The sequence below is a fragment of the Quercus lobata genome, chromosome 6 (assembly GCF_001633185.2).
Source record: "Quercus lobata isolate SW786 chromosome 6, ValleyOak3.0 Primary Assembly, whole genome shotgun sequence".
Taxonomy (NCBI): domain Eukaryota; kingdom Viridiplantae; phylum Streptophyta; class Magnoliopsida; order Fagales; family Fagaceae; genus Quercus; species Quercus lobata.
This window is the reverse complement of record NC_044909.1, coordinates 2,835,087-2,845,786: the sequence shown is the minus strand read 5'-3', so window position 1 is coordinate 2,845,786 and position 10,700 is coordinate 2,835,087. Positions and strand designations below refer to the sequence as shown.

Genomic DNA, 10,700 nt, shown 5'->3' with positions numbered 1-10,700 from the left:
TAAACATTTCCCTACCCCTGTGCCATGGTCGTCTTATCACTTTGGACAACAACGAAGCTCATTAGGTCTCTTTTAGATATGAACGCCTACCAAATGTTTGTTATTGGTGCGGTTGCCTCACACACCCTGATAAGGATTGTGAAAAGTGGATAGAAAGTGAGGGTTCACTTAGCAAAGAATACCAACATTTTGGCCCTTGGTTAAGAGCAGCTCCCTTCACTGCTTCTAAGAAAGGCTTCCTCTCTGTCTCGGGCTTTTATGCCCAAAAGAAAGCCGGAAAATACGGCCAGAGCCACGCCGGAACTACACCCCACGCCCAGAATCCGCTAAATGCGAAGGCGTGTAATGACACCCAAAACTTACCGCCAAAAAATCAAGTCCAAAATTTGAACCCGGCCCCCGACAACTCTACAAAGGTGACAGCTCCCATTTCAGTCTTTTCGGAGCCTCCCTCTTTGGTCCCCCACTGAAGCCTACCCAAGCTACCTCGTTTGATCAATTAATTGACGAGATTGACAAAGATATTCAATATCTTGACGGGATGGCTCCTGAGCAGCAAAGTCTAAAGGACTCCCATCCGGATCAAATCATATCCCAACCAAATGGGCCAAACATCTCAAAAGCGGCACCCCCATCAAACAAACCCGTGGAAACTAATAAGGCAAGCCCACTTATTGATATCTCAAATAGCTCCCAGGCCCATGCAGGCTTAGACTCGGTTAGTGAAAGGAAATGGACCCGAATTCAACGGCCCAACTTCTTATCTAATGACGAGCTGCTAGAGAACTCGTTGGGCAAAAGAGAACCTTTACCAATCTCAGCAGACTCAACCCCTCAGAAACGCAGAGCAACCTCAAATGATGATATTCTTTCATCTCCTCCCCAAACGGCGGTGGCTGGTAGGCAGCCCCACCGAGCAAGATGAGTCTCCTTTTTTGGAACGTGCGTGGGCTTAGGAACCGGCGCACTGTTCGCGAGCTCGAGTGTTTTATTCGGGCACAAGATCCCTCCGCCCTCTTCCTAGCCGAGACGTGGGTGGGAGAAGCTAGGCTAATCAGTTTATGTTCAGAGTTGTGTTTCGATCATTACTGGGTCACTCTGCAAGTCAATCATCTAGGTTGCCTCGCTTTGTTTTGGAAAAACTCTCTAAAGATTGCAATTTCAACTTCATCGCCGAACCACATCGACGGCATGGTTGGCGAAGCTCAGGAAAGTAAGTTCCGTCTCACTTGCATATACGGCTTTGCTGACCCAACTAGAAAAAGTGACACTTGGGCTCTCCTGTGCCATCTCCGTGCAAGCTCCTCTGTGCCGTGGGTTTGCGTAGGGGATTTCAATGAAATCCTCTGGTCATATGAGAAATGCGATTTGGGTCCTAGAAGTGAGCCGCAAATGAAAGCTTTTCGTGATGTCTTGGATGAGCTCGGTTTGAAGGATTTGGGTTTTGTGGGGAAAAAATTCACTTGGAAAGGGCGTCGTCATGGTGGCTATGTGCTTGAGCGCCTGGACAGAGCAGTAGCAAACTCACAATGGCTCGCCAAAAACCCGGGTACCAAAGTTCAGCACCTCCACTCCAACTCGTCGGACCACCAAGCCATCCTTGTGAAGCCTGAAGGTATCACCCCTAATCCAAATCGTCCCTTTAAATTTGAACAAATGTGGCTTAAGGATAGAGGTTGTAGTGCCACAGTCAAGAGTGCCTGGGGTCCTCCTATTGTGGGGATTACAATGCCTGAGGTGGCTGGGAAGGTTAAAGTTTGTGGCTCGAAGCTCTCGGATTGGAGCAAAAACTCTTTTGGTAGTGTCAAGAAGAGGCTTGAGGAGAAGAAAAAACTCCTTGCAAAAGCTGAATTGGCCGCGGCTAAGGGGGGTGATTTTCTAGTTGTAAAGTCTCTCCAGAAGGAAGTAAACAACATTCTGGATACAGAAAATTTGATGTGGCAACAGCGTTCTCGCGCGCTTTTCCTGAATTGTGGTTACAGGAATACTGCTTACTTCCACAGTAAGGCTTCCCAGAGATACCGGAGGAATAGGATTTTGGGTTTGAAAAATGCCCAGAATATTTGGTGTACGGATGTGACTCAAATTAAAGTAATCGCAGTTGAGTATTACCAAGCTCTATTTTCCACCTCCTCTCCATCTGATTTTGTGGACGTCCTGGATAAAATTCAACCCTCAGTAACTGAAGAAATGAATGCAAAGCTTCTAAGGGACTTCAACAGGGAAAAAGTGGAAATAGCAGTAAACCAGATGAAAGCCATTTCAGCCCCAGGACCCGACGGTATGCCCCCTCTCTTTTTTCAATCTTTTTGGAATATTGTAAGTGATGATGTCTGTTCTGCTGTGTTAGATTGTTTGAAAAACTGTAAGATCCCAAAAGAAATAAACCTTACTCATATTGCATTAATTCCAAAAGCAAATTCCCCAGAAAGAATTTCGGAATTCCGTCCTATAAGTTTATGCAGTGTGATTTATAAGTTGGTATCCAAGGTGCTGGCCAATAGACTTAAGTGTTTACTGCCTGAAATTATTTCAGAAAACCAAAGTGCCTTTCAAGCAGGTAGGGTTATCACAGACAACATCTTGATGGCTTTCGAAACTCTGCACTACATGAAGCATCACCAGTCGGGCAAGTCGGGTTTCATGGCCTTGAAATTAGATATGAGCAAAACGTACGACCGGGTTGAATGGAAGTATCTGGAGTTAATTATGAAGGGAATGGGTTTCGCTGACAGGTGGGTGGCCTTAATGATGGAATGTATTTCAACAGTTAGCTACTCGATACTTATTAACGGTGAACCCTCTCAAATTGTCCACCCTACTAGAGGCATCAGACAGGGAGACCCGCTTTCCCCTTTCCTCTTCCTTTTCTGCACTGAAGGGCTCCATAGCCTTCTCCGCCACTCAGCAGAATCGGGCCAAATCAGGGGGGCGTCCATTTGTAAGAAGGGTCCTCGGCTAACTCACCTCTTTTTTGCCGACGACAGCATTCTTTTCTGTAGATCCTCTACTACTGAATGCCTCAAGATCCAAAACATTTTGGACAGCTATGAAAGAGCCTCTGGACAGCAGTTAAATAAATCGAAGACTTCTCTCTTTTTTAGCAAATCTACCCCAGCTGAAACCATTGATCAAATCACAAGATTAATGGGAGCACAAGAGGTCAAGCAATATGAGAAATACCTCGGTCTCCCTACCCTAGTGGGCAGAAACAAGAAAGCAAGTCTAAGGTTTATCAAGGAGCGGGTGTGGGCCAAACTTCAGGGGTGGAAAGAACAGCTCCTCTCCCAAGCGGGTCGAGAAGTATTGCTGAAGGCGGTGATTCAGGCTATCCCTACCTTTGCCATGAGTTGCTTTAAACTCCCCATCACCCTATGCAACGACATAGAACAGTTAATCCGCAAATTCTGGTGGGGTCATCATGGAAACCAAAGGAAGATTCATTGGTCTAAATGGAACACTCTCTGCTTTCCAAAAGACATGGGTGGCTTAGGTTTTAAGGATCTTCAGAAATTTAACGAAGTAATGTTGGCAAAGCAAGTGTGGCGTCTTTTGGAGGATAAGTCCACTCTCTTCCACAAGTTTTTCAAATCGAAGTTTTTCCCACGAGGCTCTATTTTCGATGCAAAGGAAGGCAGGGGTTCTTTTGCTTGGAAGAGTATCCTTAAAAGTCGAGAGCTTATAAAAAAAGGGACCCAATGGCGTGTGGGAAATGGCGAAAACATCCTAATATACGGTGACAATTGGCTTCCTGACCCTCAATATCCAAGAATACAATCTGCTCCTACTTTCTTCGGCGAAGATGCTAAGGTTTCTATTCTGATCGACAAAGAACGAAAGGGCTGGATAGAGGAGGCAATTGACAACAATTTCCTGGTACATGAAGCTAGACTGATCAAAGCAATCCCTCTGAGCCTCATTGAAGTAGTTGACAAACTTTGCTGGTATAGCAATTTAGATGGGTTGTATTCGGTGAAAGGGGGTTACAAACTTTTAATGAGCGAGGATCAAATCTCTAATGCTGTAGCTTCCCTGGGGTCCATGCCAAAGCGCTCGTGGAAGGGTCTTTGGAAACTAAACACCCCAAACAGAATAAAGACTCTGTTGTGGCGCGCCATTTCAAATGCCTTACCAACCCGGGCTAACCTGGTTAAAAGGAAAGTCCTCACAGACCCAGCTTGTCAGGCTTGCAGTTTAGCTCCTGAGTCATCTTTGCATGCCCTCTGGTCTTGTCCTAAGCTGACTGGTGTTTGGTCCGTGCATTTTAGCGTGCTGAGAAATGAAGCTAGTGGATGCATTTCCTTCCGGGAGGTCTTTCACTTGTGCTTGGAGAAGTCACACCCCTCTGATCTTTTTGCAATGATATCTTATCAAATCTGGTTCAGGCGTAATAAACTGAGATTAGGCGAAGTTGTGGCGGATCTGAAATTGGTAAACTCTATGGCTAGGGATGCCCTTCAAGAATTCCAACAAGCAAACACAGCTCCTCATAAGTCTCCCCCTGCCCACAGCATCCCCAAGTGGTTGCCTCCACCTTCGGATTGGGTCAAAGCAAACTTTGATGGGGCTATTTTCCAGGGCCGTGATGAAGCTAGCCTTGGTACCATCATCCGAAACAACTGTGGTCTAGTAATGGCTGCTCTAACACAAGTTATTCCTCTACCCACTTCTGTGGAGATAGTGGAAGTGTTGGCAGCAAGAAGGGCTCTGATCTTCGCCTTAGAACTCGGATTTGATCAGGTCATCCTTGAGGGCGATTCTGAAATTGCAATCCAAGCTATGAATTCTGATGACTACTCGGCAGCTCCCTTTGGGCATATAATTGCTGATATTAAGGCCCTTTCTTCCCGCTTTAGGTCCTTGGTCTTCTGCCATACTCGTAGATTGGGAAACAAAGTAGCCCATAGACTTGCTAGGGAAGCTTGTAATTTCTCTTCTCCTTTTTGTACTTGGATAGAAGAAGTTCTTGTAAGCTCTTATGCAGAATACTCTGCAGAAATTATAAATTCATAGTCCTCCCCTTCTATTGCTGGGAAGGTTTTCTCAAAAAAAAAAATAATCCCAAATTTTATTACACCTGTGTTACACGTGAGCTACTCCTACCAGTGAAAAAATGAATCAGCAGTCACGTCAACAGAATCAGCAGCACCAACAGAATCAACAGCAGCACCAAAAGAATCAACAACATCGGCAGGCACCACTCAACCACTACGGGTAACACTAACCGCGAGATCAAGGCCACAGGACACTTCAAGACTGTCGAGAAATACCCTCATCAAAGTAACAAAGTTGGTGTGACTGATGTTGATCAGAGGAAGAAGACTCAGCAGAACAAGAAGCTACAAAAGAAGAAGGAATAAAACACTAAACTACAAGTAGTAGATTTCACAAGCAACATCTCGTATAGTGTTAACGTATATAGTCATTAAATTAGCACGTGCCAAGTTGTGTGAGTGTGTGTAAATTTATGCTTTTCCCTACTTTTAAGGACTAAAATCGTTATGTTTCATTCTGTTTTATGCATTCCTCTACTCTGTGCAATGTGTTGTGCAATTTGGAATATCTTCTAAGAAATTATTTTATAAACCATTTATAATATTTATTATGTGTTATTAGTTATTATTAAATTTAGAAATTCATTTGTAATTACATTATATGTCATTAAAAAAAGAAGAAATGAAAATAATTAAAATTAAGTTGAAATTCAAAATCTAGATTAGATTCCTACATGATTCATGAGATCATTTCACAAATAGCCCTAAACAGTCGGATTTTCATATTAAGTTTTCAATTCTTTTAGTCAATCTTTTATCATTCACGTAAATTCTCAAATATAGGAACCTAATTTATATGACATGTTGATGATATATAAGAAAGAAAACCATATTTTCTTTTTTGTTATTTTTATGCGATGCCAAACTAAGTTAACATGGTGGAAATATCTGATGCAATGCATGAATGACATGATTTCGAGTGATTAATTTCAATCTTAAGTGAATCAACATTTAACTTGTATCCTAAACACACAAAATCTATGAGAATTAACCACATCAAATCCTAATCCAATGCACTAGAAATCATAGTGATAAGAGCAGTAAAAATCATCCTACATTGATGTCATGATATTTTCATATCACGTGAAAAATGAATTCATTAACATCCTAAAAACATTTTTAATGTGCGTAGGTCCATTAGGTTTTAGGTACACTTTAGGTTTCTTGTACTATGCGCATGTCTCTTATTCCTATATAAAAACATCTCATGTACAGTTTATTCTAGAAAAATACAATAAACAATACAATCATCATATTTCTAACCAGCATAAATCAATCGAACAAATCTAAATCCAAACAAATCATTTTTGGAATGAGGAAAACAGCACAAACTATCTAAGTTTAAAGGTTACTTAAATGCATGCACTCTCATTTTGCATGAGTTTGAGTGGTAGATTTTTCTACGTCGATGACTTGATTGTCCAAGCCTCACAATCACGAAAACCATCACCATAATGCTCCTATAATCTTCAGGTCCACGTACTCTCCCAATGACTTCCATGGAATAGTTGTGCTATTGTTATTATTGGATGTGCTGAAATGCTTTACTGCTGAGAATAGATGATATGCTAAAACAACTGGAATTTGTATTAATTGAGTGAAAAGGACAAAAGGGATGAATTTAGGTGAGTGATTTTAGGAAAGAGTGGTGTTTTGGATGATGAAATGAGTGTTTTTGGCTCTCAATTTCGTGGGTTCGGTGAAGGTTTATGAGTAGGTGCTCTGTGACTGCCTGAATATTCTGCAAAGTGATGGTGAGTTGGAAAATTAGGTGTGAACTCTGCCATGAATATAATAGAAGATAGCACTATGATGCCGTGCTCCGAAAACCCCTAATAATTAGCCAAGTAAGTTAGTAAGGTTTTTTTTTTTTTTTTTTTTTTTTTTTTTTTGGGAGTGAAACTTGTAAGATTATTCTTTGATGAGTGAAAATTATTCCTTTCTATAATCTCAATCGAAACCTTAATTTTAACTATAAAAAAATTATGAGCTAATGTGATATGATTTTTGAGTACTTATTAGATATTAGTTATTACCGTAACAAGGTTGTCATTTCTTTCACATTTATGAAAGATTTCTTGTTTTAAATTTATGATAAATCTACTATTAACATGAACATAAGAGGAATAAACATTTTGTCATTGTCTCCTCGAAATCACTTGAAAATTTCCAAAACACATGAAATGGTCATTTTGCCTCCACCACTTCTGCTCATAAATAGGAGGTGACAACATATGTCCCTCGTTAGTGGAACATATAAAAGAGAGTGAGCACTAATATTGAAAAAAAAAAAAAAAATAAGACGATGTGATTCATGAGTAGAGATTAGTAAATCACTTGTTAAGAAAAGAGTTGAGAAGTAGATTGTCAAGAATGAATCAGGTCTAAGCAAATCTAAAGAATCACAGAAGGGAGGTTTGAAGTCTGTGAAGCTGAAGAATAAGAAGAGCTTAAACGATAACAACAGAAAGAAGACCTGTAGCAGAACGACAGCGTTTTGGGTTAAACAATTAAATAGATTGCTTGTAGTTTTGAGAAGTTAAGAGCCCATTTGGTATATGTGTTTAAAAACTGAAAATTGTTGTTTGAAAATATTTGTGAAAATACGTGTGGGTGAAAAAGTATGTTGAAATGCGTGAAATGTTGTTTAAAAACTGAAAATAGTTATTTAAAAACACAAACCAAACACCCCCTAAGTGGTGCATATGAGTGTCACGTGAGACTAAGTGTACAGTTAGAAGTATGAACAGATGTCAGAAGGTTATTGGTTCCGTATTTGAAGGGAAATCAGTTGCTCTGTTTTTGGTATATAAACGCAAAGCTTGTACATTGTAGATACACTTATTCATTTTCTCTTTTTTTTCAATATAACGAAATTCTCTTTCTTTTTGTGTGTTCTCCTAGTTTTCTCTAGAATCATCTTCTAGTTTCCAAGTTTCCACATCACTCAAAACAAATTATGGGATGCAAAGGAATTTAGAAACCTCTTTAGTATCAAAATGAGAATTTCTAATAGAATTGAGAAAGCGTGAACAATATAGAGTAGATGAAAACCTTTACTATCAAAGGAGAAAGTTCAAAGAAATTGAATGATAAGGGGGTGTTTGGTGAGTGTTTCTAAACAACAATTTTCAATTTTTAAACAACATTTTATGCATTTTCACACACTTTTTCATCCACACGTATTTCCACAGAAGTTTTTAAACAACAATTTTCAGTTTTTAAACTCAAATACCAAACGGCCTCTAATTTTTCGACAATTGGACTCGTAATGAATTTTGCAAAAAATCAAAATTGAGTTTGGAAATTCACTCTTGAAGACTTAATTCTTGAATTTGTTAAATTCAATTTAGAGATCATTTTGTATTAATGGGCATGTTCAGCATTTTGTTTGCTTTTGGGCTTTCTTTTCTTTGACTTTGAAATTTTTTGGAGTTTTGGAAGAACCATTGGGTCCATAATAAGTCCAATTCTTGAAATGAATTTTTGGGCTTCTTTCTTTTGTTTGGTGGGCAGGGTATTGGCCTGGGTTATTAGATTAAAGTAGTATTCTACTATTCTTTCAGCTCTCTTCGAATTTATGTATTTTTCCTGATATTTTCATTTATTGGCTGTTGTTGTGATTAGTTCAAAATTTTAATTGCAATTTTCTTCCTTTCTTGGCTGTTGTTATGATTAGTTCTTGATGTGTTGGATTTTGAATTAGTTGTAATGATTGGCAAGCTTTGGTGATGGAAATGGTCTTCAATTCTTGTGCGTGGATTCTTTGCACACAATGTGTTTGTTGAAAGGAGTCAATGAGTGCAACTTCTGGTTCTATTGTGAATTAGATTATCGTTGTTACTTGAAAAATGCTTGGTGTGGTCTGGGAAAGTTGAATTGGAGGTTGAATGAAAATTTTGTGTGGGGTGGGAAATTTGAATTGATAATGGCATAAGTGACACCAATGGGCTAAGCAAGCAATGGCTATGGCTATGCCAAGGATGCCTTTTGGATATCATTTGTGACCTTGTTCAACGCTTGTGTTTGAATGAGTATGAGACTTGTATTGTGCCTTTTGGAATGATTTGGACCCAATGGACTTGACATGTGCGATATTAGTGCATCTTGGAACTTGTGATTTTCATTTTACGTAAGTATTTGTGGAAATGCCTCAATGAAGTGGCTTTTTAGTTATTTGGAGTGTTAATTTGTTTGCTTACAGTTGTGGTTTGTTTTAAGCTTGGCATTGAAGGTGTTTTTTAGCTGAGTGAAAATGAATGATGACATGTTTGTTTGACTTACCGCTTGAGACATGATTCATGCAATGGTGAATCAATGCCTTGTATGTGACCATGTTATTGTGAGCACATATGTTGTTTTCAGCCTTCTCAAGATATACATGTGCATCAAACATGTTAAACTTTGTAAACCATGAACATATATCATGCACGAGAGGCGTTTGCTTGAGATTTACAACCTTGCTGGGATGATGTTTTACCTTGGTACTCCTGTTGTATTCTGGGCTCTTGTTTTAAACTCTTATGTTGGTGGGCCAAAATCAACCCACCATTGAATGGAAGATACAAGAAGTGGACTCTAGTCATTTCTTGGATTCAATTTTGAAGGATGATGGGCATCCAACTATGCAGAAGTATAAATCCCTTATGATCTTGAGCACTCTTGGGCATTTTTGGGACACAAAGGAACACCTTGTACTTCCAGCATTTGGGTGAAGTGATCCTTATGATTGAAGTATTGACTGTCATTTAAAAATATCATGATTGGTGGGCTGTGCCTGAGGATGGGCTATGACATTGGAGTCAACAAGAAAGCCATTAAGTAAGCACTTGGAAATCTGCCACCCTCGGCGAAAGGTGATGGGGCACAGCTAACCTGGTTCTATACCCATTACTCACAACCAACTTCAACATTGGGAGTGACTCAATGTGTAAAAGCCTTAATGCTTTTCATGTTGGGGAGTGCACTTATTTCGAGCAAGGGGATATTGTGCTCTTGTCGTACCTTCCCTACTTTGAAGACATTGATAGGAATGGGGTGGAGTTCCATATGCCACTTTTCCACCAAATTTTGCAGTACTTCCATTGCACCTTCAAGAGCTCCGGAGGTTGTGAGAGTTGGTGCCTGTGTGAAGGGTAAGGCTTGTTGAGTTCAACTCTTTTTGAAATTCTTTCTACTTGGCAATCTCCCTACTGACTACTGAACCTGTTTTTGCAGTTTATGACCTATGGTTATTCTGGCTTTCAAACTTTAAAAGTGAAGGGTCCTCTTGAGAATGCCCTTCTGCAGGTTGCTAGATGGTCCATAACTAACCAAAATAGCAAAGACCAAGAAGAGATTGTCTATTCAAGAATTGAGGCACTTCATTAACAACATTATTATTGAAGTGATAAGCTCAACCCCTTTTTTTTTTTTCCTAATTTTATTGTGCTCACATTTGCTGCAAGTGCTTACAACAGTTCACCTTTAGATGAATTGGCATCCTTGGGCTCAGGTCCAACTTCCCCAGGATTTCACTATCTATCTTGATTTAAACAAGAAGGGGGTGTTGTCACCAAATCCCTAACACACAAATATAGGTACATGACTAACTCATTGGTCTAGCAGCTCTCAATTAAAGTTACTAAACTGCAAAATATAATAGAA

The 10,700-nt window shown here is 39.8% G+C and overlaps 1 long non-coding RNA gene across 1 annotated transcript; it reads left to right on the top strand.

The window, feature by feature from the left end:
• Nucleotides 1–8,226: 8,226 nt before the first annotated feature.
• On the top strand, nucleotides 8,227–10,463 carry LOC115993835. The gene is made up of 2 exons (XR_004093088.1): nucleotides 8,227–10,189; nucleotides 10,272–10,463. It is a non-coding gene; the product is annotated as an uncharacterized LOC115993835 (long non-coding RNA).
• The last annotated feature ends 237 nt before the right edge of the window (nucleotides 10,464–10,700 follow it).